We start from the raw sequence: 9,137 nt of genomic DNA on the forward strand, positions 1-9,137 counted from the left end.
ATGTGATTTATGACTTAGTTGAGTTGTTGATTTGGTTCCCGAGAGGTTCGGGTGTGATTTAGGAGGTTGGTTCAAAAACTAGCTTTTGAGATGATATAGAGTTGACCACAGTCAAAATCAAGTCATGACAGTCTGCTTTGGATATTTTGAGAGTTCTAGCAGGTTCGTATGATGATTTTGGACTTGTCCACAAGTTTTGGTTAGATTTCGATGAGTTTCGGATGTATTTGGGTTGTATGGTGTTTGTTTTTTATTTCGACATCGTTTTGAGCAAAAAGGGTACCATATTGAGCAAACGACATTTGTTTTGTATTTTGCTTGAACCGTCACATAAATATTATAATTCCAGAACTATAGCAATAAGAATCGTCGCATTTCATCGTGGTATGAGTGAGATACAGCCTTGTTTCTAATTTTGCTATTGCTGATTTTCTGGTGAGATTTTGCTGAAAATGACGATTTTGTCCCTAAAGTTCGCCCTTAAATTTTTGTATATTTTTGTATTCCTTCAAAACTTGAAAACATTAAATCTCTCTCGCTTTATGGACAAATTGGGTGATTCAAAAGGCTATCTTGGGTGAAATTTTGCAAGAATTTTGTTGGTCTTGTCAAAAGTGAGCTTCTTGATCATTTACCACCTGATTTGGGGGTACAGACGGGCGCTACGTTTTTTTTTTTTTTTTTTTTTCTGTTTTGTTTCGGGAATTCTTCCTCCCAAGTTTGGGAGCTCCGGTTGAGGTGATTTTCACGGCGTTGTTCTAGTCTCAATGAGGGGGTTAAGTATCTAACCTTTATTTTGGTGTTTCCTCAAGATTATTTTTGATGGTTATCGATTTATCTGCGTTTGGTTGAGGAAAATTGGGGTTTTCAAACTCAAAAGTTGGAAAAGGGTAAATTATGGATTTGAGGATCAATATGGTGGCTTTTTGAATGAGTTTTCTGGATTTACACTAATTAAGCTATGAGTAAATCAATTTGAAATACAATTTTTGTTTTGCCCTTTGGGGCTCGGGGTTACCTTTTGGGTTCATTTTTGAGTTTCGAATCAAAATATAGCAATATAGGTATCATTGGACTCATTTAAACTAGTATTGGACCTGATTTTGCAGTGAAATTACCATTTTACCCTTCGGGGCTCGAAATTGGCTTTTTGAGTGACTTTTAGGACCCGAGTTATTATCATAACCGTATGGGTGTCTAAGGACTCATGTACTTACGTAGATTTCGTATTTGAACAGTTTGGAATGGTTCGAAGGGATTGAACAAGGGCAACGTCATATGGTGATCGCTTGAGCTTTGGACTTCAAATCAGGCATGTTGAGACTATGAATCTTAACTTGAGCATCATGGTTAGTTAAAATTGGACTAATAAGAGGGGACAATGGGGGTAACATAAGGGGTTTCCGATACTTGTGAAGTGATGAGCACTTGTATCGGATACCGGTGTCTTGATAAGGGTGTTTTCATAATTTCAATTGTATAGTCCGGTCTAAATGCCATGCTTTGGGCATTAGCTAATAGCATAGATTGATTGTGTTTGTGCTTGGGATAGAGCTCCCTTATTTATTGCTTCTATGCTTATTACTTGCCTCATTGTGATTATGTGTTTCTCATCAGTCCTAATATGCTCGTTTAAAAATGATAAAAGACTAAAGATTGAGGCTTTATTGTTTAGCAGTGGTTGCTTATCATGTTGCATGTCATATTCATGCTTATCATAGTATCTCATTCATTTGAGGGTACTAGTGAAAGGTCCGATGGGAAAATGATTTCGGATAGAGTGATGATGGTATTATGCGCCAGATTGTCTATATGATAGGTAATGTGAGCCTAAGGGCTAAGTATTGTGATTGGAAGCCTAAAATGGCTAGGACCCGATGTGATCTAGGAGATCTAAGAATGTCGGGTTAGTATATGGACCTCGCGAGTCCCCATGGATCACTATTTGTTAATGTTTCGAACGTGTGTGTACTAGAAGATGGAAAAGACCTTGCATTGCATTGCATTTTATATCATTGCATAGCACATTATGTCATTGATTTTCTTGGTTGTTGATTTACTTGAGTTGTCTCATGTTTTATGTTAAATGCTTACCTAGATACCTGACGATCTTGTGGATTAGAAGATTTTACCTAGGCTTATAATCTGATATTATTGAGATTATTGAGAATATTGTTATTGTGGACTAATAGCGGTTAAGTGTGGAAGTAGAAATCGTAGGCCGAACCTCGTCTACGTTTTCGCTAGGGTCGGTCGACAATGCTGCTGAGTACATGTTGATTTCTCGTACTCACTCTACACTTGTTGCACATTTTTTTAGTGTGCAGATTCTGTCCCTAGGACTAGTGTGGATTGAGGCTTTGTCGATTATTGAGGAGCCTGTCTTAGAGGATTCGGGGTGAGCTGCTAGTTGATCCATGGCACTGGATTCTCTCTCTCTTTTACATTTTTGTCTTATGTTCCATTCAGACAGTGTATTCGGATGATATTCCAAATTTGTATTTTTTATCCTACTAGTTCTTGTACTTGTGACACCAAGTTTTGGGTGGTTGTACTTATTCCACATAATTATGAATATGAGGCTTAGTTTATGACTCTTCAGCGCCTTTATTTATTTCATTCCACATAATATACTATTTAAAATTAGCTTAATTGGTTGTGGATGGTTCGCCTAGCGGGTGGGGGGGGGGGGGGGTAATTGCCTTCACGGCTTTGGAATTTGGGTCGTTACAAATTGGTATCAGAGCTTTAGGTTCAGTGTTCTCATGAGTACAAGAACAATGTATAGTAGATTCTTGCGGATCGGTATGGAGACGTCTGTACTTATCTTCAAGAGGCTATGGGACACTTAGAAAAATCCATTCGTTCATTCCATTTCGTGTGTATTTGATTCAGTTTAGGGTCTAAACTTCTTTGTTTCAATCTCTCACTAATGGTGAGGACACGTGCTTGGGTTCGCACACAACCAGCTGGATGTGACATCGTGAGGTGTAGTACGAGATTTTTCATCGTGATAAGGATGCGAGATCAAGATTGCAGCGATGACTTGAAGATTCAGTTGGGTGTAGTTATGCTTCCGACTCTCTAGCTTGGTGGTATCCCTATGAAATGGGAGCGATGGTGGAAACGACTACATGATAGCCAAGTTTTGGTGGTTAGCTGCTCGAGAGTCCAGAAAGTTCATTTATGGCATAGCAAGTGATGGGAAAATATTTACGATTCTAAATGGTATGATTAGTAGAATAACCATGTGATAAGCATTGTGGCTTGGAAGACTACGCTTGAGTGGTTACAGCATAACATAAAGCGAGATGGAATGAGATGGGACATGCACTAATATTCTGAAGAGTAAGGAAAATTTGGATGAATCTGTTGATCGGGCAAGAAGAATAGTTGATGAGGCTATGAAAAGAAGATTGGAATTCATATAAACATGAAAGATGACATTTTGTGATAAGGTATGAGGAAGTAGGACTTTGTATTGGGGTGCGTGTGAAGAGTCTTCAGTTACTCGACGAAATAGGGATGTAACGAAAGGAGTTCAAATGGATCATTCTCAGTTATAGGACAAGCACAAGTGGTGGATGCGCTCATTTAGCAGAACGTTATTATGGATGATTGAATCTCGTGGGAATAGTCGGGAGTAGTCTTTTAGTAAAGACTGTTTTCGCAGGTTCACTTGATATCTCGGTGTATGGTGATAAGAAGGAGTCATTTTGAACTATGAGCTTGTTGATTTTGTGAGACTACTTTGTTTATAAAGAGAATGCTAAGGAAACGTGAATTGATCGGTAATTTGGACTACGTTGTAGGCTTATGGGGAATAGTGATCGACTAATAGAAATGACTCCAGCAATGGACGAGCGTGGTGATTTAATTACTTAAAGAGTTATCGGTGTGGCACCTAATTCAAAAAGGAAATGTGGATATTATTTATGTGATGCGTTTGGCTTAGAGGAATGTTTAGCTTTAAGGTTCGAGCGAGGCAAGGAAAACTTTCAGGCTCTCAAGATTGTGGTTTACAACTACCTCTATGATTGGCTTAGCTATTTTAAAAAGATGTATAGTATTTTGATTCACCCCACAAATGGGTTTGAGAGATTTCTGTTGATAATGATAAAAGTGGTTTTGAATTAAATATGGAAACTGATGAATTAAGATAAAGGCATCTTACTACCGAGTTTGGAGGATTAAGGTTTTAAGACTTGAATTTAAAGCAGCGTGACTACTTGAATCATGTACGAGTTATGGTGAAATTATATTATTTCTTTCAAATAGGATTTAAAAGTGATAAGTATGATTAAGGATGTCTATGGGCAATTTGACTTAGTGTATGGCGAGTGCCAACGAGACTTTGTGATTAAAGATTGATGAGAAGGTAACTTGTGCAGTACCAAGGTGCGTAATTTCATGACATCCTTGAATAGACGACCTAGAGTTGATTGATAAGAAATCTCTATAATTGAAAATTAAAGTCATAATTTCCAGGCAAGACTTTGCCCGTGGTAGTAGACTGTGTTGAAGTGTTGATGGTTAGATAGAATGGTTGAGTAATTCAAATATGAATGACTTGAGAGTATTTGTGCGTATTAAGGCACATGGATTGTAAGATTTGATACTTTTGCATTTGCTAAAGACGTTATACGGTGTTGCACTCAAAGACTTTATGGTTATGAAGGGTGAAGCATGAGGCCATAGGCCTTACATTGGAGTGTTCGAGGTGATGAACAAGTTTAGTGAAATAAAAAGGATAAGAGTTCTATGTAATTAGATTCCATGAAGTTTTATCGTATCTGGGTGACTAGCGAGAAGATTTACGGTTATTTTTGTAATTCATTTATCAAGAATTGATGGATTTCAGTTCGGAATAGAGGTATGTCAAGTGTACCCAGCGTTATTAAAGTCAACAAGGTGATTTGAGAAAATTTTGTTAATAGCGGCTATATGGGCAATTCTAATGGTCTATGCAGATACTTGGTAACGTTTTGAGGAGGTACAAGTGGATATGGGAAGTCTTTGGGGTGATCAGTTGATTTTTACAGATTGGGCACGACAAGATAATCACTAGGATGATGTACATGGTATGTTATTTGAAGGATTAAGAGGAATTGGACGATGAGTGTTGACTCAGTAGTTTTAGCTCATCGAAATGAAACTAAGAGATTTGAAATCTGTGCAATCGGCCTTGGATAAGGTTAGTTTTTTAGGGAAATACTTAGAATTTGCTCAGTACAAGCACAAATTCTTTCTGGTCAGTCGAGTCATGATTTAGACTTGCGGTGTGTAACAATATGTTTTCTATGGAATCCTGATACTAAAGATGACTTTAGAAGGTGATGAAGATAGATAAGTAGAATCATGGTACTTTACGGGTATATGTTTGACAATGAGTTGCGGCTATAACTAAAGGATCATGGGAACTATGATGATAATTGTGGAATCAACCAATGGGTTTAGAATTATAGTTATAATCAAAATCCGGTATTTCTAGTAGAGTCGGATCAAATGTGCGAGAATCAAACTATTGAGCTAAATTCAAGGAAGACTTGGCAGATTAAGTGAGCAAGGAATTGCTATGGACTTTATGAAAGGATTTCCATGGATTTTGGTAAAATTGATGATTACGTGGGTCGTTGTAGACTATTTGGCTAAGTTGGATCTTTTTCGTATCTTTGAGGATATGTTTTGCGCTTGTATGATTGACCTTGGTGGTTATTGGGATCAAATCTTGCCTTTGGCAGAGTTTTCTTACAATAATAGTTACAATTATAGCATTGAGATGGCACCATTTGAGACATTACATGGTAGGAAATGTCGTCGTTCTTCGGTTGTTGGTTCGATGAGTTTGAGGTTAGGCCTTGGAGTACAAACTTAGTGAGAGATTCTTTGGACAGGGTCAAATTGATTGAGGAAAGGCTTTTCATAGCTCTGAGTAGGCAAAAGAGTTATGCAGATTAGAAGGTCCTTGATTTGGATTTCATGGTTATCGAACGACTTTTTGACGAAGGTTTCACCTATGAAGGGTGTGATGAGGTTCGGAAAGAAGGGCAAGTTGAGCCTGAGGTATAGTAGTCCTCTTGAGATTGTTCGGCATGTTGGTAAGGTGGCCTATGAGTTAGCTTTGCCACCTAGTTTGTCGGGTGTTAAACCCGTAATTTATATTTGGATGCTTAAGAAGTACCATTCAGATGGTGCTCATGTGATTCAATGGTTTTTTTTATGTTGCTTGATCTGAATTTGACTTATGAGGAAGAGCCGATAGCCATTTTGGATAGGAAGATTCAGAAGTTGACATCCAAAAAGATAGTTTAACTGAAGGTTCAATAGAGTCATCGTCCGGTCAAGGAGTTTACTTGAGAGATCTAGTCAGACATGCGGTGTGGATATCCCTAGCTTTTTGATAGTTCAGATACCTTCCTTCTCTTTACAATTGAGGCAAATGTGTGTTTAAGTGGTGGATGATGTAAAGCCCCGGTTGGTCATTTTGAGAAACGATGCTTTATTTTACGTGTTGTCTATTCCAGATGCACCATAATAATTATTTTGACCTGCTTTGCCAAATTTCAAGTCAAACAAATATTATTTGATTCACTTTGGGAAAAGGTTCACTTTGGAAATTCCAGCATTCACTTATTTGGATAAATGGTTTATTTTGGGAAAACGTGCTCTGATTGGCGATCTGAAGATCCCGTTAGATTTGAAATATTATTTAAGACCTGTAGAAATTGATGGAGCTAATTCTAGAGTTCGTTTGGTTGGTTTTTGACACTTGAGTCGGTTTTAGTATTTAATATACTTATTTATGGTGAAAAGATGATCACGGAAAGAAATTAGACACGTATACGAAATTTGTTAGTTCTTTTAGGTTCGTATTGACGTTTATGGCTTGTGGGGATGGGTGGCGCCATTCCCGAGGTGATTGGACGAGAATCGGAGAAGAAAATTTAAGTTTTGGAATTTTGAAGTTTCAAGTTTGAGATGTTTGACCAAAAGTTGACTTTTGGTTAAACGTGCCCGTGATAGAATTCTAACAGTTCCTTTAGGTCCAAAATGTGATTTATGACTTGGTCGAGTCGTTGATTCGGTTCTGAGAGGTTCGGTGTGATTTAGGTGGTTGGTTGAGAAATTAGCTATTGAGATGATTTGGAGTTGAGCACGGTGAAAATCAGGTCAAGACGGTCCCGTTTGGATGTTTTGAGAGTTCTAGTAGGTTCATATGATGATTTTAGACTTGTCCACAAATTTTGGTTAGACTCCGATGAGTTTCGGATGTGTTTGGGTTGTATGGTGTTTGACTTTGGTTTTGACGTCGTTTTGAGGAAAAAGGGCACCATATTATGCAAATGACCTTTGTTTTGTGTTTTCGATTAAACCGTTAGACTTGTATCGTAATTCCGGAAACTTAGCAATAAAAATCGTCGCATTTCGTCGTCATATGAGTGAGATATGACCTTTTTTTAAAAAAAAAAAATTGTTGTTGCTGATTTTCTGGTGAGATTTTTGCTGAAAATGACGATTTTGCCCCTAAATTTCTCCTTTAAATTTCTACATTCCTTCAAAATTTAAAAGCATCATATCTCTCTCATTTTAAGGTCAAATTGGGTGATTTGAAAAAGCTTTATTGGATGAATTTACAAAAGGATTTTATTAGGCTTGTTAAAAGTGAGCTTCTTAATCATTTACCACTTGATTTGGGGCCGGACAACTGCTACGTTTTTTTTTTAAATTTATTTATTATTGTTTCGGGACTTCTTCTCCCAAGTTTAGGAGTTCCGTTTGAGGTGGTTTTCGGGCGTTGTTCTTGTCTCAACGAGGGGGTAAGTATCTAACCTTTATTTTGGTGTATACTTAAGATTATTTGTTATGGTTATCGATTTTACCCCTGTTTGGTTGAGGAAAATTGAGATTTTGAACCCAAAAGTTGGAAAGTGGTAAATGATGAATTTGAGGATCAAGATGGTGGCTTTTGGAATAGGTTTTATGGATTAGACTAATTACGCTATGTGTAAACCAATTTTTAAATAAAATTCTAGTTTTGCGCTTTCGAGCTAAGGGTTACCTCTTTGGATTCAGAATCAAAGTACAGCAGTATGGGTATCATTGGGCTCGTTTGAACTCGTAGAATACTATTTTGACTATAGTGAACCTGATTTTGTAATGAAATTACAATTTTACCCTTCAGGGCTCAGAATCGGCTTTTTTGGGTGACTTTTTGGACCTGAATTATTATCATAGCAGTATCGGTGGCGACGAAATTGTGTACCTATGTGGTTTTTGTATTTGAACAGTTTGGGATCGTTCGGAGGCTTTGAAGAAGGGCAAGGCCGCGCGGTGATCACTTGCGCTTCGGACTTCAAATCAGATATGTTGAGACTATGAACCTTAACTTAAGCATCATGGTTGGTCAAAATTGGACTAATAAGAGGGGACAATGGGGTAACGTAAGGAGTTTCTTTACTCATTGTGAACACCTAATTTTTGACCGAACACAAGTTTTTACACCATTTTTAGCGTTTAAATCTTTCTTTTAGGTTTAGTTAGATATTTTAATTTTTATCTCAATTTTTAGTAAGTTTTGCATTTAAAGATCGAAAGCTACAAAAAATAGTCACATTTTAGGGTAAGTTTTGCCCTCATTTCCAAAGAATAGAAAATTTACAAAAAAATATATATTTTTCTTCTAATTTAGGTTTTAATAAATAAGCTAGTGATTTTCTATTTTTCTTAACAATTTATCTTAGTTTAGTTATTTAAAGTTCTTTTTTATATATATTACAAAAAAAAGGAAAAAAAAAAGGAAAGAAAAATTACTAACCTAATACTAACTCGCAAACCCCAAAACCAATTCCCCGAACCCTACAAATTCTCGGAAAAACAAAATACTCCCTCTTTCCTCACGTCCTCTCTCCCCCAATTTTTTTCTTACTACCCTCAAATCCAATCATTATCCCTCACGTTTTTTTTTCTTTCTCTTAACAAAACCTTATTCTAAACAAAACCAAACTCCTTTAAACCTTTCTAAATAAAATTAACTTCTTTAACCCTTGAAACTCTCAAACAAATAATTATCCAAAGAGTTTAACTTCCTCACCTCTCTATATAACCACACATACAAAAACATAAAAAAAAAAACATAG

The sequence above is a fragment of the Lycium ferocissimum genome, chromosome 5 (genome assembly GCF_029784015.1).
Source record: "Lycium ferocissimum isolate CSIRO_LF1 chromosome 5, AGI_CSIRO_Lferr_CH_V1, whole genome shotgun sequence".
NCBI lineage: Eukaryota > Viridiplantae > Streptophyta > Magnoliopsida > Solanales > Solanaceae > Lycium > Lycium ferocissimum.